General features: G+C 45.5%; 1 protein-coding gene across 1 annotated transcript in view; it reads left to right on the forward strand.

Annotated features, from left to right (window-relative positions):
• Positions 1-5,480: 5,480 nt before the first annotated feature.
• Positions 5,481-26,671, forward strand: part of KATNAL1 (katanin catalytic subunit A1 like 1) — a 159,942-nt gene continuing 138,751 nt past the window's right edge. The window contains exon 1 of the mRNA XM_088460261.1: positions 5,481-5,949. The gene's annotated coding sequence lies outside the window, so the exon portion shown is untranslated. The remainder of the gene's footprint in view (positions 5,950-26,671) is intronic.

Here is a 26,671-nt window from a genome sequence, read left to right on the forward strand (position 1 = left end):
GTTTGCTGCACTCAGATTTGTATCTTGACAAAGGTCCAGGGTTGGGACCGAAACATAGATATGGATATGCTGTGACCTTGCCATGCTGTGAAATTTAATAAAGGATTTTTTTGAAGACTGGTGAGTGCACCCCATTTTTTAAAAATTATATATATATATACACATATATATATATATATGCTATACTATACAAATAACTGTTAACACTTATGCCTTGGCCTCAGTACGTTTCTGAATGAACATGATGCTTGTTACAGCATCACAAGGCTAAACTGTCCTACTTCTGTCTTTTGGATCTCAAACAATTACTTTTCACACATTGAACTTCCAGCGCACAGCCTGCTGGCAGGATGATTCAGTTTGGATCTGTGCAGACATTGTAAAGCTGAATGTTTTGGAGAAGTCCTTTGTACAAATGCTTTTTATCGTGCTACAATGATGCAGATTATTGGAGATAGCTGCATCATGGATTGGATAGTGTGTATTTAAAAAACAAAACACTTCATATTGTGTGCTGTGCTGGAACATCTTTATTGTATGGATTGTCTGTGCTGCTTGTAAGAGGCTATTTCCAAAACGTGATATGTTTCTTGGTTTTATGGAGAGCTGATAAGAGGCACAGAAGAGTAAAAGGGCCTATCCATTAGGCGACCTTCAGGTCGCCTAGATGCGGTGTCCGCACTGAACGGCGTTCACTGAACGTCATTCAGTGCAGGAGACCGACCTCCTATCTGCGAACATGTGGAACCTGACGACCGTCATCAGGTTGACGAGCATGTTCCACACAGTGTCAAACGCAGGATTTTTAGGGGGGTTTTCAAATCTCTCTCTATACACACACATATATACTGTACATACATGTAATATATATATATGTATATGTGAGATACACCCCCATTTTTAGTTGTGTATCTGTATTGTGACTCTTATGCAGTGCCCCTAATGCAGTGCCCCCAGTAGTTTTGTCCCATATGCAGTGCCCCCTGTAGTTTTGACCCATATGCAGGTCCCCCTAAAGTAGTGTCCCTTATGCAGTGCTCAATATATTTGTGCCCCTAAAGTAGTGCCCCTTATGCAGTGCCATATATGCAGGGCCCCTAAGTAGTTTTGCCATATATGCAGGTCTCCCTAAAGTAGTGCCCCTTATGCAGCACCAGTTATGCAGTGCCCCTTATGCATGGCCCCCTAAAGTAGTGCCCCTTACGCATGACCCCTAAAGTAGTGCCCCTTATGCGTGGCTTCACCGCTACCTTTGACTGGATTTGTCTAGATCCAGCAGGGCAGGCTCCTCACATCGTGCAAGTGAAGTCATGACGTCACCCGCACAGTGCATCACTGGGAACGCTGGCCTCTGAAGCGTTCGTAGGCTTCTTTAGCCTCCGATCGCTTCAGAGGCCAGTGTTCACAGTGCAGGGAGCTGGATCGTTGTCTCCGTCTCTGAAAAAAAAAAATTGGATCGTCAGGGGGGTGGGGTTCTGGGTACTCAGAAACCCCCTCTGCGTGCGTGGTGCCACAGATAGTCGGCGTCGGCAAGAACCCAGCGTGCACGCGCATCACTGGTCCTTGCCGGCTATCCATTAGACGACTTTCTGAACGATCCGACCAAAACCTTCTGGTTTTGGTCGGATCGTTCAAAAAGTCGTCTAATGGATAGGCCCCTTAAGCGGTGAATATAATCAGACTGAGCTAAGGGCAGAATAATTGCAACAACAGCAGGCTGACCTTTGTATCATAATTTTACTAAGGTCATCACCCATCTGTTACTCTTGTGTTTCTCTTTGCTCCTCTATGTTTTTCTCTTACCCCATTTTTGTTCTCCTCCTCACTGTCTACCTCTTACTTCATGTGTCTCTTCCCCATCTCTCTCTCTCCATCGTTTCTGTTTTTCTTTCTCCCACTGCACAATTTTCACCATTTTTCTTTCCCCCTCTATCTATTCCCCTTTTTCTCTCCCTCTCACTACTCTGTCTCTATACACCCCCTCTTTCTTCCCATGTCTTACTGGTTCTCCCACATCACTGTCCATCCCAAGCAGGTGGAGCAGCGCCCTGTGCCTGTATCAGTTGGCACCCGTATCCCCCCCTATGCGGTGGGTGTTTACAAAAAGGACATAGTCTAATTTCCATAGACCACACCCCCAGATACTGTTATTTGGAGGCATGCCCAGCACCCCGTCAGCAGTTGGGCTGCCCCCAGGTATCTCCTTTCACTGAATGGACGCTGCGTGCATGTGAGCGGCATCCATTCAGCTTCACCGGCACTGCTGCACTCAGCATAGCAAAGCAGAACTGAGGTGGTGCGTGTCCCCAACCTCCCATCCACACGGGGGACAGTTTGGCCTACAGGTAGAACAGCGGGACAGTGCCCGAAAAATTGTACTGTCCCGCTGAAATGGGGATGTTTGGGAGGACTGCGCCCTCTATTAGGTGACACTCCTGTTCGACCGCACTGGTCGAACACTTCTGGAGCTGGCCCTGATCCCAAGTGCCCCTCAGTCCTACTGTCTTGGCCTTTTATTTCTCGAGGTGTGCAATACAGGTATCGAAGCTGGTTTAGTGGCTGAGACAGAATCAGTGTAAAATTAGCTTGGAGCGACGCCATCTTGCAAATGGCAACCAGACTCCATCTTAAAAATAAGAATCTGCAAGACGCCATTTTGTGACTGATCTCCCAGCGCCATTTTAAGTTACAACTCACGAGCTAAGTACAGATGGCAATGTTTTTGGTACTGGGGACAACTTTGCATAGAAAAAATACCAAAACAACTAGAAAAACAGCTTCCTGAGAAAAGTAATTAGAAAAGACAATACACCAGGAACTGTGGGTGTTTTTGCATGTAAATGGAGAGACCCCACATGTGGACAGGTGTAGCTGTGGCAATTGTAATATGGCCCAGACACTTGAATTTGACTGAATGAACAATGGTAAGAAATCTGCATGAAAAGAACTGTTTAAACTCACTGTCAGACAATATGGCACCAGCAATCGGCTGGGGGTCTCCACCCTGTTTGAGTGAATCTCATTACTAATAACACATTGCATTGCAGTTTAAAAATGTTAGTAAGGAATGATATATATATGTATATATATATATATTTATTAAATCCATCATAAATAGAATCACATGCATAAACACCGCACATTACGCACAGTTGCGCTGTTAACGTCGCACAATAGCAAATGCATAATACCCCGCATGCGAACACTGTTTACTAGCTTCATACGTACGCATCTGCCACAAGTTAACTAGCGTCTTTTCCCAAACCCATAATACTTACGCACTGCACACTCACGTGAAAGGTTCCACAGCTTTAAAGCATAAGATTCAAGTTTTATTAATTTGTTACAAATGCTGTGAACAAAGGTTATTTGGTATCTTAGGCTTAATACATGATAAGCCGTGTTTGGTGTTATACTGATCTGCAGCTTCCTGGTATCATCGGTGGTATCATGCGCCCGGCATCTATTCTCCCTTTCTGCAGCGCTTTCGGGCGCGCACGCGCCTTCGGTTGCCCTCTCTAGCTCCGGCGCCCTGCCCGCCGCCGGAGCTAGAGTGAACACTACAGACCCATATTAAAAGCCTCCCAGGTCACAATAATGTAAACTATAACACTTGCAGAATAGAGAAGTTTTACAATATATGCTCCTAGAGGACCACTAAACAATGGAATCCACGGAGGTATACAATAGTCTCGGCCCACATCAATTTGAGCAGAAAATAAACTCAGAACACATTGGGAGTCATTCAGACCCGCTCGCGGGCTTTCCATCGCTCCGGGTCTCGCACCAAAGGGGGCGTGCTGTCGATGTTGATTGACAGCACGCCCCCTTTGGTGGGCGTGCCTCTCAAGCCGGCCCCACTGACATCACTAGTGATGTCAGTGGGAGTGATTTTGGCTCTGATAGAGCCAAAATCACCCCTGGGCTTGCGGCAGCGAGACCCTACCGCAGGGTCTCCGTCGCAAGCCCGATGGTCGTGATGGTCAAGACCATCATCATGGACGCTCGCTATAGCTGTGGGTGGTCACCCACAGCTATATGAGTGTCCAGGAGGCCGCTCCATTTTCATGGAGGAGGGCCCTGATTCAGAGCAAGCGCTCTGGTCAGAGCGTTCAGCTCTGAATCAGGCCCATTGTACGAAGACGGCCCTGGATTACGGATATGCCACCTTTTGAGATTCCAAAGGAGTCAGCCCGACATCAACAGGATTACTACTACAGTCCAGAATGATGGAAGTCAATATCTCAGTCACAGTCCCCTGAACGCACACTGGAGAAATAACTCGTCGTATGGAGGATAATTCAGCATGTAATTTCAGCACCTGAGCCTCCAACCTCTGGGCCTGATTCAGAGCCGGACGCTATTTGCGCTCGCTCGTTCAGAAAAAGGGGCCGGCTATTTAAATTGAGCGCTCGCTCTTTACGGTCTGTTGACGCCTCTATGTCTGAGCGAGCGAATGAAACATGCGCTCGCTATTTTGTAACGACGCCCCCTGGCCGCTCGCATCCTACGTCATCTCCGCTATTTATTTGATTAATCAAGTACATCGAAAGGCGTCTGAACTGCTCGCAGTGCTTGTGGTAGGATTTTCCTACCGCAATCATGCGAACAGTTCAGGCTAAGAAACAACAAAGTGACGTGGTCGATGATGCTGCTTTGTTAATTATGCACACCCTTAAAACGCCCGTTTTGACCGTTTGGCACGCCTGCGTTCGGATCACCACTCCCCGTTTTCAAGCACCTTCCCCTGTTACCACCCACAAACGCCTCATCCTGTCACTGAAATTAGCAGGCACTCTTTATTTTGCGAGCGCTCGATTTCCGACCGCAATGACTGGTTGGCGCATGCGCATTACGACCCATACGCATGCGCAGATGTGCAAACATCGCTTGAAGCGAATGAGCGGCTGCTTACGAGCGGCTCTGAATCAGGCCCGCTGTACTGAACTGGCAATAACCTGAAGGAGTTTATCCATGATACACACAGGGCGGAATTCAATTGATTTCGCGGCCCGCATCTCCCGTCTAAAGTGACAGGAGATCGCGGGCCGCTATGCAATTGTGCCAGCTTTTCACGCTGAACGCGCCCATAGAGGTCAGGTTTAGCCGTGTAAAGCAGCTAAACCCGACCAAAGTGCTGGGCACGATCGCGAAAAGTGATGTTTGGGCGCCCAAACATGTCACTTTTCGCACATTTCAGCTCTCATCCCCCAGGGGCTGCGAGCTGAAATGTAGCGCTTGGCAGCTGATCGCGCCCGACAGGAGCAAGAATAGAATAGCTCCGTCGGGCGCGATAGGGGCTGGAAAGAATTGAATTCCGCCCACAGATGGTAAGTATCAGTCAGCTCCCACAGTACAGATATGGTATCAATCAGCGCCCACAGTGCAGGTATGGTAAGTATCAAACAGCGCCCAAGGAGCACCGCCAGACCCCTGCAACTCCCGAGGGTCTAAGAAGCCTCAGGAGGTCAGAGGAAACAGACGCGCTGCAGGAGGCCAGGAGCAAGATGTCGTCACAGCGTCTTATCCATAAGACACTTCCAGTCAAGGAGACTTCACCTGCCAGGCACACATATAAAAAAGCCAGAGAGGGGCACCGCCAAGCAGCCGCTTCTCCTCAGGATCAGCAAGGCAGCAGGAGACCAGGACAAGCTAACGCATCTCAGACAACGCTCCCCAAGATGGCGCTGCGGCGTCTAATGCAGGCCATTATTCGGCGCTCGGCACTCACAGCAGGAGCAGCCCAGGGTCCTCAGGCAACCAACCGCAGGACAACCACCGCCACTGGAGGTCACAGAGGTCGCATGGGACAGGAGGGGATTCAACCGCACTACAGGGAGCCGGAATCAAAATGGCTCCGCGTCGCACCACACAGGCCGGGGACCAGGACACAGCACACCGCAGGAGACACGCTGCCGGACCGCCGACCAAATGAAGACCTGCTCAAAGGTAAGCTGGGTACTCTACACACGGGTCTGAGCTGTGTAAAAGTCTGCTGTGGGGTGCAGGATGTTGATCAGGATTACTAGGCTGGGGAATGAAGGGACCAGTGTCCTACTCCACGTCTAGTCAAGTCACGCCCCCGAGGCTTTTTTTATTTTTTACATTAAATATTAATCTATTTTTTTTCCACCACACAGAAATTGTGTATCCATCTTTGTACCCCCCACATATTGAAGTTCTCCTTAGAAGAATAACTAAACACTCCACCCAATATGACTGAGTGCACAGTGGATAGGCTGCTGATTTATTTGTCAGTCCATCACGCAGAAGAAGGACAGTAAGTCAGACTCTCATATATATTATTATATATATATATATAAAGAATTTTAACAAATTGGTAGTGTCCACCCAAACAAGTATAAAAAGGGGTGTGACCACACCTATCTGCTGCCCAGAGGATATAGCCCAGATATGGCTGTTGCAGCCCAGTAGGCGCAGTGGGTCTGGAGGCATGTAGGAGCCAGGAGGCCAGTGGCCATACCTGCAAGAAGCAGGCAGGACTGAGACTGTGAAGTTGTGCACAGACTAGCTACCCTTGATGGTTAGGGCTGAAGAAGTGGGTTAGTGCCCTGACTGGGGGCTAGATTGTTTCTTCTGTTTCTGTATGCTAATGATATTAAAGCATCACTTTGTTTGTATTAAGCCAGAGAAGGTGTATGGTGACCTTATTTGTGCACCCAAATACTGCACCACTGACCACTCCACTGTGCAAAATACCCCAGAATGTCACATTATGGTGGAGAATTGGCTTGCAATTGAGATCTTTGCAGAAATATGTGGATTGCAGCAGCAACTTAATGGAAAATATGGATGTTTTCTATACAGCAGAAGTAAATGGAGACAAAAACACTCACATTAAGGCCCTGATTCAGACCCGCTCGCAGCCGCTGGCCGCTTGCTGGGTCTGTGGGCGTTTTTTAATTTTTTTTTCTCTCCGGCCACTCACAAAGCTGTGGGAGACCACCCACAGCTTGTGTGAGTGACCAGGAGACCATCATGATAATCGCGACCATTGGCCTTGCGATGAGACCCTGTGGTAGGGTCTAGTCTGCTGCAAGGCTGAGTGGACTCCCTGCTATAATAGAGCAGGAAGTCCACTACTGACATCACTAGTGATGTCAATTAGACCTCCCAACAAATGCCAGGCATTCCTAAGGCAACGCCTGCATTTGTCCAGCCACCCCTCCTACCTGCCCACAAAATGGGGCGAGCTGTCACTCACCATTGACAGCCGCCCCGTCTTGTTGAGAGCCCCATAGCATCTGAACTTCAGTCGCTCAGTGGGGCTTGTGCACGCCGGATGCGGCGCATGCACAGTGCAGCAACCACGGGGCGCTTGTGAGCAGCTCTGAATGAGCTCCTAACTCCAGGGAAGTGTTGCTTAAACAGAACACTGTCTGCATATGCAAAAATGTGTTGCAAAACGTGCTAGGAAGCAAGTGTGTTAAAGACACTTTTCTTTGGAGAGGAAGTAAAATAAAAGGTGTCTACAAAGTTGTTGTTGCTGCAAATAAAAGCAACTGTTTGCGAAGTGATGCAGCAGTATACAGTCAGAGAAGGGGTTAATAGAGGAAAACCCAAGTGTATTTCTGCTGAAGAATACAAGTGTTTTAATATGCCTTATCAGAGTTGGGTGTGGTGCAGAGCAAGAGTCCTTTTGAAAAAACAATTCAAAGGGAAGTTATGATTGTACATGATGGCAGTTGTAGTGCCAGACCTGCAGTGTCAAATAAAGTGGTTTGCTATGTTGAGAATACCTTTGAAAGTAAAGTGTGATACAGTATAACAAGAAAAGCTGCCATATATACTGTGTTCACATAAATATGGGAACTAAAAAGAACCATGCTACTCAGGGCCGACTCCAGGGGTCGGCATACTCTGTGTCGGCTCTGTACAGTGTGCCCCAACATCGTGCACGACTAAAAATGGGAGCGCGGCCTAATCATAAGCCACGCCCCCTAAGTGATGTGATTTGGAGGAATGCCCGCATGGCATGCCTCCAACTGATGTCAGGTTGAGGGGAGCCTCAATAGCTGGGCTTTCCCCAGCCCTCTCCCATTACTGAATGTACGCCACGTGCATGCGCGCAGCATCCATTCAGACTCCAGGGTCCGACACCCCCACACACCTGCGGCGGTGGGGGTCCTAAGCCTCCCGATTTGACCACCCGTGGGTCACTTCGGCCCACGGATGGAACAGCAGGACAGTACTGTCCCGCTGAAATCGGGATGTTGGGGAGGGGTGCGCTCTCTATGGGTGGCGCCCCTGTTCGACTGCACTGGTCGAACACCCCTAGAGCCGGCCCTGATGCTACTAGAAAATGCATGGGTTCAGTATAAGGCTGGAGAGATGCAAAAAAACCAGGACTTGAGTCTACAGTCTGGAAAGAAAACAAATATGTTGCTAGGAGGTTATTTAAAACTTTTGTTGAACTCATCGGTGATAGATAATAGTTATCCTCTAGAGATCTTTTTCTCTGGAACATCACTTTGCAACACAGCATCTAGAAAATAGTTAGGATAACTATTTTCTAGATACTGTGTTGCAAAGTGATGTTCCAGAGAAAAAGATCTCTAAAATAAAAAAAAAAACAGAATAAAACTAACAGTGTGTGGTCAGTGTATGGTGCTGGGTTTACCAGAAGAGGACTATAGGCCTGATTCAGATATGCACGCAACCCAATGGTTAGCATCCATCTCTGGTTGTTGGGGGTCTGCATGTCGAGAACGGATCCTGTGTGATCACTCACAGTCCCCTCTTACCCGCAGCAGCTTATTTGACATGCTGTGATGTTTGGGGCATGGAGCGGGAGAGTTTTGTAGATAAGTCCTAGTCACAGGAACAAAAAAAGGGGGGTTGAGATAGCTGCGCTATAGCTCCTATAAGCCTCTGTGATGCTGCCTGGGGTGAAGTGACAGGTGTTCACCTTCCCTGTATAGATAGGTTGTAAAATAGAATTATCCCTGGTGCTTCAGTATGAGGGTTTGTAAAAGGAATCAATGAACATGAGTAAAAAAAAAAATAAAATAAAAAATATATATATATATATATATATATATATAACTATGAAATTCATTTCACAGTTAGGTAAAAAGGCACTCCAAGTAAATATATAAAACACAACTACTACTAGTGGACCACATGTAAGAACAAACCACATAAAACATATATTGTGTGTTTGCAACCCTTAAAAATGGGTCAACAATGAGAAGATGCGCTTATAGCGTTTTACTCTTAACCTCTTAAATGGTATGCACCACCCTCCAGGGTGTGTTACTCCAATGTCTTTTTGGGGAAAAAAAGGTCAATGTCTGTATACAAAGGGTACCTTCATCAAGTGCTAATAGCCCAAAGTCCTTGTGCATCAGGGATGTCTGTAGAGGTTGAGGTCGTTTGCCGGCAATCTTGTAAGGGTGGAGAACGTGTGAACCACATCTCCAGATGTCCCTTACCTCACTGGATCTACGCGTTTCGCCCGCACCTCGGGCTTCGTCAGGATAGTGAGAGCGTCCCTCTTTTCCTCTTTAAGTACCCACTGACTGTGGGCCATCCCACTTCCGCCGGTCCACCGTGCACTAACGTCCGGTGACGTCACTTCCGCCCGGGTAGTACAGTATACATCGTGTCCGCCCGGCGAAGGAAGTGTCACTTCCGGTTCGCAGATGGTGTCAATCACACGCATCGCTTCTGGCTAAGCTTCACTGCCGGATATAATCCAGCACAAGCGCTGCCCGTCTGTATGTCATAGGGGTCACTTCCGCCTGGTACCTTTTGAAGTTCCTGTGCTCATAGCTTCCGCCCTTAAATTGGGTTCAGACAATAAACCAAAGTTGTCAATGTCTATTGGTTCTTAATCATGAAATTATTAGTATTCTCATGTGACCATGATTAAAAATAAATAAACACAGAACAAACACAAAAACAAAAACAAATACTGACATATTATAAGACAATGGGAGATGACGACAATATAAAAATAATAATATATATTGTGGTAATTATTAAGGCACTAAAGGGCCACTAAGAATAACACTATAAAAATAATATACAGTCAGGTGCATAAATATTGGGACATTGACAGAATTTTCATATTTTGGTCTCTATTCACCACCACAATGGCTTTGAAATTAAACAAACAAGATGTCCTTTAACTGCAGACTTTCAGATTTAATTTAAGGGTAATTACATCCAAATCAGGTGAACGGTGTAGGAATTACAACGGTTTCTATATGTGCCTCCCACTTTTTAAGGGGCCAAAAGTAATGGGACAAACTAAGCAATCCTAAATCTAACTTTCACTTTTTAATACTTTGTTGCAAATCTTTTGCAGGCAATTACAGCCTGAAGTCTGGAATGCATAGACATCACCAGACGCTGGGTTTCATCCCTGGTGATGTTCTGCCAGGCCTCTACTGCAAATGTCTTCAGTTCCTGCTTGTTCTTGGGGCATTTTCCCTTCAGTTTTGTCTTCATCAAGTGAAATGCATGCTCAATTCGGATTCAGGTCATAGGATTGACTTGGCTATTGCATAACATTCCACTTTTTAGCCTTAAAAAACTCTTTGGTTGCTTTTGCAGTATGCTTCGGGTCATTGTCCATCTGCACTGTGAAGCGCCGTCCAATGAGTTCTGAAGCATTTGACTGAATACGAGCATATAATATTGCCCGAAACACTTCAGAATTCATTCTGCTGCTTTTGTCAGCAGTCACATCATCAATAAATACAAGGGAACCAGTTCCATTGGCAGCCATACATGCCCACGCCATGACACTACCACCACCATGCTTCACTGATGAGGTGGTATGTTTTGGATCATGAGCAGTTACTTTCCTTCTCTATACTCTTCTCTTCCCATCACTCTGGTACAAGTTGATCTTTGTCTCATCTGTCCATAGGATGTTGTTCCAGAACTGTAATGGCTTTTTTAGATGATGTTTGGCAAACTCTAATCTGGTCTTCCTGTTTTTGGGGCTCACCAGTGGTTTACATCTTGTGGTGAACCCTCTATATTCACTCTTGTGAAGTCTTCTCTTGATTGTTGATTTTGACACATATACACCTACCTCCTGGAGAGTGTTCTTGATTTGGCCAACTGTTGTGAAGGGGTTTTTCTTCACCAGGGAAATAATTCTTCTGTCATCCACCATGGTTGTATTCCGTGGTCTTCCGGGTGTTTTGGTGTTGCTTACCTCTCCGATGCGTTCTTTCTTTATAAGAATGTTCGAAACAGTTGATTTGGCCACACCTAATGTTTTTGCTATCTCTCTGATGGGTTTGTTTTGATTTTTCAGCCTAATGATGGCTTGCTTCACTGATAGTGACAGCTCTTTGGATCTCATATTGAGAGTCGACAGCAGCTGATTCCAAATGCAAATGTCACACCTAGAATCAACGCCAGACCTTTTACCTGCTTAATTGATAAGAGAGCAAACAACTTTGGGTCTGATTCAGAGATGGTTGTAAATGTCTTCACACCTGAAATCCCGTACGCAGTGGATGTGCAAAAATATGCAAATTTAGTATTTTTTAGAATTTTTACTGAGACTCCCACAGTCAGAGTTCAGATTCGCCGCTTGGGCATGGAGAAAATACAGTAACCATTGATTGTACGCACATCGGTCGAACTTCTGAGTAACCCTATCGTCGCATAGAATGGCGACAGAAGTAAGACGCCGGAGTCATTTTTACTGCGTACTGGATTGCCGTCGTAAGTTCTGACACGTCCCTAAAACAGTTGCGACAAACCTACGTTTGTGTCACTGTCACCACCCTTTCATCGCTGCCTACAAAAGGTCCCTGCTTGTCAATCACAGTGCAAATAAATCTTCAATGAGATTGCTGTCACAGGACCCTCACGGCACATGCATACCTCCCAACTTTAATGGTCCATGAAGAGGGTCACTTTGTGCGCCGAAGGTGCACGAGCCTGAAAAGGGGACAGGGCTTTACAGGAAAGGGGCAGGTCTCTTGAAAAATAGGCGGAGCCTCGCAGCAACCCCCGTTTATGTCACTAAAGGGGACGTGGCCAGCACTCTCCGAGATACTAGGCAGCCCCCAGGCTCTCCCTACACTGGTGAACAGTGCACATGCGCACGTCATTTGTTCACCCTCTGCACACCCATTGCTCTATGTGCTCACCCCAACTGCGGTATGTGCTCACCCCAACTCCCCCCCACATTGTGGCCCGCAGGGGGACAGCGGGAAAGTCCCAGAAAAACAGGACTGTGGGACAGTTGGGAGGTAAGCACATGTGCAGTGCAACTTATACCCATGCATGGTAGAAAAATCGTCCATTGCAAATACGTCGGCATCGCTACAGTCTCTGAATAAGGCCCTTTGCTCCTTGGTAAAACCATTTTGCATTACGGGGGGGGGGGGTGTATTTAAAGATTAATATCTGGGAGAGTGTGTCCTAACTCAAATCTAACTTGAAGTGTAGAAATCAAGCTGTCCATTATTTGTAGGTTACATGCAAATGCAGCCAGTGTTTACCTGGCATGCAGAATGAAATAAATAATACCTACATTTTGCAGGTGTATTAAGAGAGGAGGGGGGCCAGTGTGCAGTCTCCGTCCAGTGTCCGTCCAGGGGCCCCCTCCTCTCTCTCCTGTGGCAGCATCAGCAGACTCTGGGCACTAGTCTGCGGAAATGTTTCTACTCCAGAAATATAAAATGTTTTCATCTATTTATCTAGTGTAGGAGAAAAATTGTCAAGTCTCAAAAGTTTAAAGGATGATAACGGACATATATCCGTTATATATCCGATACCAGGATAAGAAGAGTCTCAGAAGATGATTGTTTTTTTCCCTACCTATAAATATTTATGTTATGGATGTTAAAGATCATTTGTGCTTTGAATGCATCTTTCTGCTGAAGAAAAATAAAGGCCACCGTAAGCACAGAACAAACAAAAAATATTCCTTCTTTGCAGCGGCTTACCCCCCGTAGTGTGTGAGAGGTGGCACAGCACTGGCCTCTATTGTTTGGTGATACTGTAAAATCACCAAGCGCGATAACTGATTTATGGAAACGGCTATTAATTGACATTTACAGCAGTTCTCTCTAGTCTGTTGCATTGTTATGCTTGGCACACTAATTCTATTCTTTAAATGATTGTCATGTGTTGGTCTAATTTTCTCCACTCATATAAGATGATTTGAGGACTGTATAATTTGCATAGGACACCTATGAAAACCCATGAATACAATCTAGGGACTATACTTTTAAAATGCCTAGTTTCCCATATACTATTCTATAGATCTGTCATTGGAAGATCATACTTTTATTGCTAAGGGGTATTGGGGCGTAGTCATCATCGGAGGCTGCATCCAACTCGCAGCGGGGGAAACATGACACCGAAGCAATTCATCATTGCCTCCGTGCGGGGACAGCTGCTCCGATGTAGCTGCGTTACTAACCTCCTCCTCATCGTCCCGGCTACGCATACGTGACCTCGGGTTACACATGCGCACAGCCGCTGGGGGGGGGGTAGTGAAGAGGTGGCGGAGGGATCCCTCTTCGCAGCCCCGGGACTCCTTCCTGTAGGGGCTACGTGAGCAAGCGCTGTCTAAAGATGGCGGTTGTTCTTGGAAGTAAACTCCGAAAACTGAAAGTTTTCGGAGTTTGCTGAATATCAGGGGTCCTTTTCGGACCCCTGATGATGATGATGAATGGCCCGCATTGTTACCAGGCCATTTAGTTTTGATGAATAGGCCCCATTAACATTTTTACCTACTTTGGTAGATATTAAGTATCAGGGCCATTCATTATAGATATATCTTTCAGCCCTAATCTGGCCCGCTGTCCTCATACTATTATACGGGGACCAAAATTCATCAAGCTCTGAAAATACTACGTTTTAGGAGCTTGACAGCAGCAATCTTTGCCATCATGAGATGGAGCTGATTCCCGAACCTCCGCACATTCTGCCTTTGTTCGACATCTTCCGTCGGATGCCGGGTTCATTGTGCACATGCGTACTAGCACTGCCAGGTCAGACTGGGCCCCCAATAATGAATAGGCCCCTAAATCTGTAAATGGAAATGGTAATATTCTTTTTAGCACTGGTTATAGGGGTACAATATTTTTCTTAACTAGATCTTCATTACTTCTTTACATTTATCATTTAAAATAACAAAATGTGTGATTTTCTGCTAGCAACCTATGTAAGAGCTTACAGTCTGACTGTTGTGGAAGCCAAGGGCACCTGCTGTGCAGGCTCAAGATGGCCATTTATGTATTGGTCCCTATACAGTAGTTCCACCCAGGGGCGTTTCTAGATAGGAGGGGGCCCATGTGCAGTCTGACACGGGCCCCCTCCTCTCTGTCCAGCGGCCGGCAGAGCACTGAGCTGTGCGCAGCCACCGCCGGAGTTATAGACTCTGGGCACTAGAGTGCGCCCAGAGTCTATAGAGGATGCACTGGTCACCAGGAAAATGGCCGCGGCAGCCATTTTTCCTGTACTGCGCAAATGATGGCCGCCATCTTCCAGTCGTTTTTACTGTGCAGGACCCCCGCGTCGACGTGGGACTTCGGAAAGGTAAGTAATTCTATGGGTGCAGGGTGTGTGGTGCGGGGGCCCCCTGGACCCAGGGGCCCGTGTTCCCCGCACACTCTGCACCCATTATAGATACGCCCCTGGTTCCACCTCTGGCAATAAAAAGACTACACTAATTTTAGTAATGCATCAGATCTTGGTGTTACATAGTGGGTAACGCATGTTTAACAGTACGTTGAAGGCAGCAGTGGTGTAACTAAGGGGATGCAGGCCGCACCAGGTGACGCAATCCGAGGGGGTGATACCAAAAGCTGCTCTGCTATTTAGGTGTCACTTCCTCAGATGGTGTCACCCAGCAGTGCTACAGCAGCGATATGTCTGAAGAGTCTGGAGGCTTCCCGGCAGTTCCCAGAGCACTGGGCAAGCCCTCAGTGTAACAAAGATGGGAGCATGACACTCAGTCCCATCCCAAAATACAGCACAAATGAGGGGGCGTGAAGCCACTCACCGCAAAGGATTTCACCACACCCAGTGATGCCTCTGCTGGAAAGCAGTCTCTTCTTCCTCTGGGTCTCAATGCACCTGTACAGATCTAAGAGACATTAAATCTGTCACACAAGTACCACCATCTCTCAGGGGTCTATTTACTAAGCCTTGGATGGTCCCAACCAATCAGCTCCTAACTGTCATGTCACAGACTGTGTTTGCAAAATGATAGTTAGGAGCTGATTGGTTGGGACTTTTTCTCCGTTCACTTTATCTCCATACAAAGCTTAGTACATAGATCCCCTCAGTCTTTTAGATGGCAGCAGTGAGTCAAAACTGTAGAAGAGGTCTGTATCTATCAGTAGGTTACTACTGCTATAATTATGTGTGTGCAGTGCCACCATTGATATCATGTGTTAACACTGCCACTGCTGATGTTATCCTAGTTATATGTGAACGCAAGCATGTATCATACTGTTAATATTATATTGATTGACAGTCCCAGCACTATTACATCTAATTGTAAATGTTTTAAATTCTAAAGAAGAGAATAAGGAGGTTGAGTGGCCATGTTAATAAACATACTTTGTATCTTATGCCTTTAACATACAGTATACTGAAAGGAAAAGGAAGGCAAACCTCTTCATCCCCATGCCTCCCAACTTGCCTGATTTCAGCGGGACAGTCCCGTTTTACAGGCACTGTCCCGCTGTCCCACCCGCGGGCCGCAGTGTCATGCAGGCCGAGGGAAGTTGGGGAGGACACTCTCACACTACTGCTCTGCATGTGCATGTCATCCATCTATACTTTACCTGCTCTGGAAGTGGCTGGGGGGCTGTCCAGCAGCTTCCAGAACTGGGCAAGCCCCCAACATGATGAAACCGGGGGCGTGGCTCGCAGGTTCGACATTTCCCGCAAGGTCACAATAGGCCACGCCCTATTACCGAGTGCATGCCTGTGGCACACGCAAAGGTCCCTCCTCCCTGGGTTGACATTTTGGGAGTTATGCATCCCTCTGACAATTGACACTTGGGGGTATATTTACTAAAGCTTCTAAAACAGACAAGTGGTGATGTTGCCAATGGCAACCAGTCAGATTCTGTGTATCGTTTTCTAGAATGCAATCGAGAAATGATAGCTAAATTGGTTGCTATGGGCAACATCACCACTTGTCTGTTTTAGAAGCCTTAGTAAATCTACCCCTTGACGTTTTACCAGGGCCATAGAAAGAAAGTAGAGAATTGGACCTCTTTTTCCATTCCAAATATTATTTATATAAAGCATAACCCTCTCATCATCCTGACTGAGAACAATGTTGGTTTGCAAGCTACATTTACAGTGGGCAGTCCTATGTAGTCTATTATTTGTGACCCCCCCCATGTGAAGATACCTAGTCAATCTTCTTGCAGCAGTCCAAACACACAGCTCAACAAAGGTTTCTGTGCATGTTATGGCAATAATCTGTTGTCTATATCCAATGTATCAAAGTATCCTTGGCTTGTCACTTAGAAGACAATTCTACTCACCAAAGGGTGTGCAACATGTGCTGCCGCCCAAACCACAGGGCCTTTAGGATGGCATGGTCCCCGCCTTGGCATCACCCACTTACTGCTTACACCACTTACAGCTTGCAGGGTACAAACCTGCTACATAGAAAGTCACATGTTGTGTTACATGCTCCAGGGTGGGTTGCGGGCTGTGCCAGCACAGGGCGCCTTTGAGTGCTGCTACGGCACTGACCGGTACTGATCTATTTCCTTTTGTAGCCTTGTGGCTTTAACAAAGAAAAAGTTTACATTTCTCAACTAACCAATCAGTAACCTGGTTGGTTTCACTTTTTGAGGAAATGTAATGACAGGGAGACCTTTACTAAGCTATTCCCTGTGCCAATAAGATATTATTGTATTCACTGGACACCTACATTTGTTAATGGCTCCAGTCACAAAACTGACTCGCTGGACATCCATTACTTGACTTACAGTTCTTTATCTAGGCTTAAACCTGCAACATGGACTAAAGCATCTAGGACCATACCTATTACCATTTATTTTTATTTTGCTAAGAGTCCACTACTCTATGGTAGATATATTTCTCGCCTGTATGTTTATGCATAACCCCACCTGCTGGTAATATTGCTGAACTACGACATTAGCGTTACTAAATTATGGTCATAGCAGTATACAGTTATTTTTTACTGCGCCAAGCTCTACACAGATACCAAAGAGTTTAGGGGGGGGGGGGGGGAGTTCCATATTATTATTGTTAAATTGTATTTTTATTTAGCTGTGTATTCAATTAGTCTCATTCCCGAACTGTTGGAGGCCGACATTTCTCCCAGTTACCCATCAGACAATGCCATATTTTCAATGCCAATAGCACTAATGTCACAAGTGAAGCATCTGTATTAATGGAAATTCAACAATTCTCTTGTTATAATTCACTAATTAAAATCCCAGATGCAGGAATCATTAAGCCATTATTTTCAGAAAAATATAGGATCTGTATGTAATTTATCTAGTGCTTTGCCCGGCATTAGGCAGTCACAAGAGGCTGTTTCAGGTGAAGGCAGTCTGTAAGAAACTATTTCAAGAGCACATTAATTTAGCTACTTAAACTTTATGGTTATATCAAGTTAAACAAACCAAAACTCATTTAAATTGCTCACTGGTACACAAAGCGGGCTCCAGGGTGGAGTTAAATCTACTTTGAAGCTAATAAACTAGATAACCTGCTGGCTTTGGGGTTATACAAGAAGGTTAAAATCTACTCTACAGCTTCATTTAAATCTCAACAGGGAAATACTATCTCTGATCTGGAGGCTGCTTAAGAGGGATTTGCTAAATTGTGTGAATGATTGGGATTTTTCTTGTCAGTCTAACTATGCCTAAATTAAATGAGGAAACAATAAATACGTTGGCAGTTTATCACAGAGAAGAAGGTAATTATTGTGGTTACAAGAATCCAAGTCACAAAGTTCCATCTCCTGATGACTTAACAGCCCAATATTTTAAAAGCTTGATTTAAGTTTAATGCCATTATGGTTGATACTATCCTATCAATGCTTTAAAAATATCAGTTATGTCTAAAATGTGATCTAATATTGAGTCCCCAGCCAAGTATAATCCTATCTTGTTTTTAAATGCTAACGCTCAAATATTTGCAACTATCTTGGCCACCATCTTAAGGGGAACATCCACTAGCAGATAGTGGAACGACAGTATGATTACAACATTTCATACAAAACACAGAACTATATTTATGTCTCTCTCCTTCTACTTCTCTTAGCTGGTGACATATCACCAAATCCAGGCCCTACACACATGCCCTACTCACGGAATATAAATCCAGCAAACCTCAGACACATCACATGCCTCCCATCACCCTCCAAAACACTGAAATGTGCCTTATGGAATGCACGCTCTGTCTGCAACAAACTAACATCCATCCATGACCTCTTTATTTCTAATAACCTCAATCTTCTGGCATTAACAGAAACATGGCTCACACAAACAGACACTGCCTCCCCTGCAGCACTCTCACATGGTGGTCTACACTTCACACATACCTCCAGGCCTGGTAATAGTAAAGGAGGTGGAGTAGGAATACTACTGTCCCAATCTTTTACATACACAGTTATTCCACAGGTACTATCCCTTACATTTACATCATTTGAAGTACATTCTATTAGGACTTTCACTCCTTTCTCTCTGCGCATTGCTGCTATCTATCGTCCACCTGGACCACCCAATCAATTTCTGGAACATTTTTCTGCCTGGCTCCCTCACTTCCTATCCTCTGACATCTCCACCATCATCATGGGTGATTTCAATATCCCCATTGACAGTCCACAATCCCCTCATGCCTCCAAACTTCTCTCCTTAACATCCTCTCTTGGCCTCTCCCAATGGACTGACTCCTCTACTCATCAAGATGGCCACTGCCTTGATCTTGTATTTACCAGACTATGCTCAGTCTCTGATTTCACTAATTCTCCTTTCCCTCTCTCAGATCATAACCTTATCGCCTGCACACTCTCCTCCATTACATCAGCCTCAATGCCAAGCAAATCAACCAAACCTCCTCAAACCCGCAGAGATATTAATACTATTAATTTTGAACAACTATCCACCTCTCTGCAACAATCACTCTTACCTATTTCTACTTTCACTTCTCCTGAGACTGCTGTATCACACCTGAACCAGACCCTAGAACTAGCCCTTGATGAAGTAGCTCCAGCTACCCATCACATTCTGCGTAGACTTAGACGTCAGCCGTGGCATTCCAAATTCACAAGACACCTACAAAAACTCTCACGTAAAGTAGAACGTCAGTGGCGAAAGTCTCATACTCCAAGTGACTTCCTCACGTATAAGACAATCTACCACTCTTATCGTAATGCACTGGATAATGCCAAACAGATATATTTCCAATCTGTTATCTCTGACCAAGCCTCTAACCCCAAGCGACTTTTTAATACATTTAAATCACTTCTTAACCCTCCATCACCCAACCCACCTGCTACTATCAGTGCACAAGATCTTGCTTCCTATTTCAAAAACAAGATTGATAATATCCGAAATGAAATGGTATGCACTTCCTCAGCCAGGGTCTTGTTCAATTCCCTACCTGAACCCAATGGCACGTTCTCATCATTTGACCCCACTAATGAAGATGAAGTAGCTACACTCTTCTCATCCTCCTACTCTACTACCTCTCCTCTTGATCCTACACCCTCACAAATCAGTAAAGCTCTGTCTCCTGTGCTCATTCCACACTTAACTAAAATCTGTAATCTCTCTTTCTCTACTGGTATCTTTCCATCACTGTTCAAGCATGCAGTGATCACTCCCATTTTGAAAAAACAAAATTCTGACCCTAACTCTCTCTCAAATTACCGTCCTATCTCCCAGCTACCTTGCCCCTCCAAGCTACTGGAGAGACTTGCCTACACTCGCCTCACACACTTTCTTAACACCCACAACTTATTGGATCCACTTCAGTCAGGCTTTCGTTCCCAACACTCCACTGAGACAGCACTGGCTAAGGTAGTAAATGATCTGGTCACTGCCAAGGCTAAAGGCCATTATTCACTTCTAATTTTTCTAGATCTCTCAGCTGCCTTTGACACTGTTGACCACTCTCTTCTCATACAAACACTACAATCCATAGGTCTTCAAGACACAGCCCTTTCTTGGTTCTCATCTTACCTATCTAATCGCTCTTTCACTGTTCGCTTTTCTGATTCTAACTCCACTTCGCTACCTCTATCAGTTGGAGTACCACAAGGTTCAGTATTAGGTCCTCTGCTTTTCTCAATATATACCACCTCTCTTGGCAAACTAATCAGCTCTTTTGGTTTTCAGTATCATCTGTACGCGGACGATACTCAAATTTACCTATCCTCCCCAGATTTGTCACCATCTGTGCTGGTCCGTGTCACTGAATGTCTCTCTGCCATTTCATCTTGGATGTCATCTCGCCACCTCAAACTTAATATATCCAAAACAGAATTAATTATATTTCCACCAGCCAATAGCGGTTACCAACCTGATATCTCTATTACTGTTGACAACTCGACAATCTACCCCACCTCACAAGCTCGCTGCCTAGGTGTCATCCTTGACTCTGAACTGTCTTTTGTTCCCCACATTCAATCTGTCTCTAAATCCTGTTACATGCATCTAAGAAACATAGCCAAAATTCGATCATATCTTACTCAAGACACTGCAAAAACTCTTATACACGCACTCATAATTTCCCGCATTGACTATTGCAATAGTCTCCTTATTGGTCTTCCCAAAAACAGGCTCTCCCCACTACAATCCATTTTGAATGCAGCTGCGAGGTTGATCTTTCTCACCAAACGTTCAGTGTCTGCTGATCCACTCTGTCAGTCCCTCCATTGGCTGCCAGTCTTCTACCGTATTCAATTTAAAATACTTGCACTCACACATAAAGCTATTAACCAAACCACACCAACATACATCTCTTCACTTATCTCAAAATATCTTCCAACCCGACATCTCCGTTCTGCACAAGATCTGCGTCTCTCATCCCCACGCATTACTTGTTCCCATGCACGGTTACAGGACTTTTTTCGGGCTGCACCCACCCTGTGGAATGCCCTCCCATGCACAATAAGACTTTCCACTAGTTTCCAAACATTCAAGCGTTCTCTGAAAACTCACCTCTTTAGACAAGCTTATCAGATTCCAGGACCGCCCACCTAACCTTTTATAGCTCCCTATCTAACTCTCTTCTTATAGTAAACACTTATCACATCTTCTCTTTCTTCAATTGAACATCCTCCTAACCCTAGGCCAACTTTCCAGTGTGATTGGATTATACAGCCCACCAAGAATATCTGCAATTGGGCTGGACCTATTTGCAATAGCACCTCTCCTTGTGTATCAACACCTATTTCCCTATAGATTGTAAGCTTGTGAGCAGGGCCCTCTTACCCTTATGTATGTCATGTATGTATGTCTTTTACAACCCAGTATAATGTTAATCTTGATTCAAATTGTAAAGCGCAACAGAATTTGCTGCGCTATATAAGAAACTGTTAATAAATAAATAAATAAATAACATTGCAATCGTACAGTCGTTCCACTTCCCCGATATGTCGTTCAGTGTAGACACCCTCCCTCATCCCGAACATGGTCAATCTGCCGTTATTGGCAGATTGACCAGCATGTTCAGGCGATGATTGATGTCGGAAACGACCTGCGGGAGCGCGCATCGCTGGTCGTTTTCCGACATTATAGTGAATGATTTGTGTACGATTAATGATTGATTAAACAATAATGTCGTTCAATCGCACATTAATAGCACCTAGTCGATGTGCGCCTTTAGATTGAAAGCTAGCTATGGTAACAAGGTAACAGGGAAAGCCACTTAAACCTATTGTACAAAATTGTTGCAACATCATATTGTTATGAATCACACTGAGGACACCAGGATAAGCCTCTAGAAGCACAACCAATTGCTTCACCTGTTAACCGGTTAACTGATAATTTAAAAAAAAAAAATGTACTCGTAAATTGGCAATTTTATTTATTATTTATTTAAGCTAAAAACATATTTAAAAAAAAAATGAATTGTAATATTTTATTTAAAAAAAAAAATATGCCTAGGAGTTCTCACACTTCCTTGTTTCCATAGTCCCGCATTGTAAAATTGATTTGGCAGTAGACCCCCCCCCAAATGGCAATAGATCCCATTAACATTACCCCCTCACCCCGCTAATGGTAAAGGAGGCCCTGTTGTATAATCCCACCCCCCCCCCCTGTGTAGTGCATCCCTGTTTTTTTTTAACACCCCCTTCCCTGTGGCTAGTGTATTTTCATTTTTCTGTTTTACCCTCTCCTCCCCAAATGACTTTATTGGAGTATTACCACCAATCCCCCACCCCCAGTGCAAGTAGAGCCCCTCCCCCACATACAGAGTGCAGCAAAGTCTGTCTCAGTGTGGGCTGATTATCAATCCCCACTGCTGCTATTTTGTAGAGATCAGCCAAATAGTGCTCGGAGGAAAACTAATTACCCCTCCTCACACCTTTGAACACAACGCATGCACTCTAGAATGCCGCTCACTCACACAGCATTCTGAGATGTGGTTCTGGTAGTGATATTGAGCGTCACAGACATCACTGCCTGGGGGCCGAGGAGCCAGAGGAAGTGCAGAACGGATTTCATTTTTAGAAGCCGGGGGTGCAAGGGGTGCTCGGATGCTGTCAGGACTTCGGAGTTGGCAGTAATTACTTTTTAAAAGGTTTAGTGTGATGATTACCAAAGGAAATATAGGACACAAATATTAGGTCTAATAATAAAACCAATACAAAGAAATAACAGCAAGATTCATCTAAATATAGTGAATACAATACTAAGGCAAGGAAACCCCACCACTGACAAGTGGTGACAATGGGACCTATTTACTACAATCCACATTAAAATTAAAATTGTAGTGTGATATTACTGACTGAATTCGCATTGCGATAAAGCTCTGTCCCTGCGAATCCCCTAAAAAAATACAGTGACAAGGTACCCACACATGCGCCGACTGGCCGCTGCTACCCCCCCACGCGATCGCAATCCAGTTAGCTGGTCTCCCATCCTGCACTGTGACCCGGTCAGCTGACTGGGTCACAGTGCAGGATGGGAGACCAGCTGACCGGAGTCACGGAGAACATCACCGGAGCACCGATCACTGGCTCTGGACTCAGGTAAGTTCTTCTTTTTTTTTTTTATTAGCAGAGATCAGCTTGAGGTCTGTTTAGACCACACAGCTAATCACTGGGGCTCGGCTCCGGGCTCTGCTCTGCCTGTTAGAGCAGAGCAGGAGTCCGGTAACTGGGGGAGACCTTGGATAACTCCACCTCCAGGTGGCGTTATTATCACTGGGCTTCCACCGGTATTTTTCACAATTTATTTTTAGTAAATTCCAGGCAGATCACATTTCCCATTACAATTATGGGAAATGCGATCTGTTTTCTAAAAATATGTGATAATTAGAGTTGGAGTAGAATTTTACAAATTCTATTCCAATTGCCCTTTAGTAAATTTAGGTGAAACTAAAATAATATGGGTGTGACAACACCCTTTTTCACTTTATTTTAGTAAAAACAATGTTAATAAATAGAGCCCAATGACTGAAAACTGATAAGGTAACAGAAACGTATCTAAATTTAGATGGTAAGACAGGAGAATTGTCAGGAACACTCCAGGATCAGAGCAGGCAGCACAGGATCACAGTCCAGGAACTAGCCACATTCAATACCAGAAATCAACAGGAGCACAGCTAAAACATAATAAACAGGAAGCTATAACCAACATGGGTGGAGATTGATCCCAGTTGCACACAGATTAGCATCTTTGTAACAGAAAAAATAGTTACTATGTGTAGTTACATGACATTTTCATTCTAGTAACCAGCAGTAGTCAGAATATATAAGAGCCACTAGCGGATAGTAGTGAATTTTCAGGTATAGAGGGTTTGGAGAGGTATCCACTAATTAATTGAGGTTGATAATTGACCTGGATAATAATACACCTCCAATACCAAAAGCTGCATTCTAGCTCAAGGCCCACATTCCAAAGACTGGGGTGAATACCCTATATTTGAGGTGTCAATTTTTTAACTGACAATATAACATACATGTTACAAGTACATATCACTTCACATTCTGTTTTTATAATTAGCTTTTAATTTATATAATAAAGGTTACATTTTAGGAGATTCTGCTTTTTGAGTGCCCCACTTTAGAATACTACGGGGAAAATTTACTAAGCGGCGGTTTCTATTCTATTCTAAACCCAGGCAGTTTGGTGGTGGGTTCTGTTTTGTTCTAAACCCCAGGGATTTGGTGGCGGTTTTGCAGCAGTTTCTAAATGACAGCCCTGTTCTATTCTATTCTAAAATGTGTTTTGACTGTGGTTTGGCGGCGGTTTTGCTATCTGCAGATTTACTAAGGCCAAAACCGCTGCAAAACTGCCATCAAAACACATTTTAGAATAGAATAGAACAGGGTTGTCATTTAGAAACCGCCAACAAATTCCCGGGGTATAGAATAGAAACCGCCGTCAAACTGCCACTTAGTAAATTTTGCCCAATCTCTTTTTCTTACATGGGTGAAAAGGCAGCTAGCTGGATAACCAATGGAGAGGAGTCTGAATTCCAGCCAGTTACTAATGCATAAGCAACAGCACCTGAGAGACGTCTAGCCCAGGGAAGAAGAGAAGCAGCCTGTGTATCCAAGGCAACTTGCACAGGTGTCTGTATATGTCAACCACCAGTCAATCAACTCCAAGTTGAACATTCCAACACTGGGCCTGATTAGGATTTGTACCGCAAACCCGATGATTCACTTACAAATCCGATGGCGGGGCGTCTGCGCATGTGCAGGACACGTTCTGTGCATGTGCAGAGCGGGGCCTGTGTGATCGCTTACAGCGCCCCCTGAGCCGCAGCCTGATTGACAGGCTGCAGCCGTTTGGTGGTGGGTAGGGGGAAGGCAGCTGTGGACCACTGAAGCATTTTCCACTATAGAAGCCTACTGCTGCTTTTGCATACTGTGTGTTAGCGTCGTAATGCTACAGTGCAGCACCCGGCTCCTGTCACTGAGGTGGAGTCAGCACTTTGGTGTCACCCCTCGGCGGAGGACAGCCGCACCCCCCACTCCCACCCTGTGGACCACTGAAGCATTTTCAACTATAGATGCCTCCTGCTGCTTTTGCATACTGTGTGTTAGCGTCGTAATGTTACAGTGTAGCACCCGGCTCCTGTCACAGGTGGAGTCAGCACTTTGGTGTCACCCCTCGGTGGAGGACACCCGCAACCCCCACTCCCACCTTGTGACGCCATTGCATTTAAGGGCATGCTTATTGCATTTTGTGGGCAGCCCATGCTACAAAATATTCCAATTTGCGGCAATAAGGAATCTTTATTTGCAGGCATGTACCATTCCTGAGTTGCCGGGACAGGGACTCTGAAAGGGCACAGAAGCAGCTAGCCATTGGATAGGCATCGGAAAGCTGCATCAGATGGTTGGCAACTATTGAATACCCCTTATTTGATGGGAAAAGTCATTCTGAATGAGACAGAGATTGCCTCTTGCACATACTGCTAAATTAGAGTGAGTTCTATCACTGCGGATAAGTCAGAGGGCCTGATTCAGAGGTGGTCGCTATGTCATTCTACTCAGAGGTGGTCATGTGTGTCTTTCTACTCAGCAGCACTGCGGATATATGCTAATGCCACAGCTGATGAAATCTGTACAGAGACGCCCTCCGGCTGCAGCTCTAATCCACTGCTTGCATACAAAGACACACCATTGGTCGCACATCGGTTGCACCATCGATCTTCTAAGCAACCCTATGTGGTTGTGCTAATCTTCACTTCAGTGGCCTGGCCACCCTCCCTCCAGTGGCAGTCCTAACATTGGTTTCCATGGTGTGCCGCTCATGTCCCTGTCTGACACTCCAGGCAAATATGTAATAAGGTTTGTGATGTGTTTTCTGTTATGTCACAGTGAGTCTGCTCGCCTTGACTGATGCCATCTTCCCAGTGACATATTTGGTGAGGTGGAGCTGCGCAGTGAAAGCAAAGACACTGTGCCAGAGTCTTCAATCAAATGTCCTCCTACAGATATACTCATTACATGACACTATGGGCCTGATTCAGACCTGCTCGCAAGCTGGTCGATGGTGGCCCAGTGCGCATGCGCACGACGGAGCCGGCTCCGTCGTGCGCATGCGCGAGACCTGGATAGCGACGGGCAAACCGTCACTCCGGGTCTCGTACCAAAGGGGGCGTGCTGTCGATGTTGAGTGACAGCACGCCCCCTTTGGTGGGCGTGCCGGGGGCGTGGTTGCCCAGACGGAGGCGTTCCCATGGGAACGCCTACCGTCTGGGGCCGGCCCCACTGGCATCACAAGTGATGTCAGTGGGAGTGCTTTCGGCTCTGTTTGAGCCAAAAGCACTTCAGGGCTTGCGGCAACGAGACCCTACCACAAGGGTCTCGTCACAAGCCCGATGGTCGCGATGGTCTTGACCATCGCGACCATCTTCCTGGCCGCTCGCTATAGCTGTGGGTGGTCACCCACAGATATACGAGCGGCCAGGAGGCCGCTCTAAAAATCAAGAAGGACGTCCCTGTTCAGAGCGAGCGCTCTGTCAGAGCGTC

This window comes from Taudactylus pleione, unplaced genomic scaffold (assembly GCF_031769625.1).
Source record: "Taudactylus pleione unplaced genomic scaffold, aTauple2 ptg000043l, whole genome shotgun sequence".
NCBI lineage: Eukaryota > Metazoa > Chordata > Amphibia > Anura > Myobatrachidae > Taudactylus > Taudactylus pleione.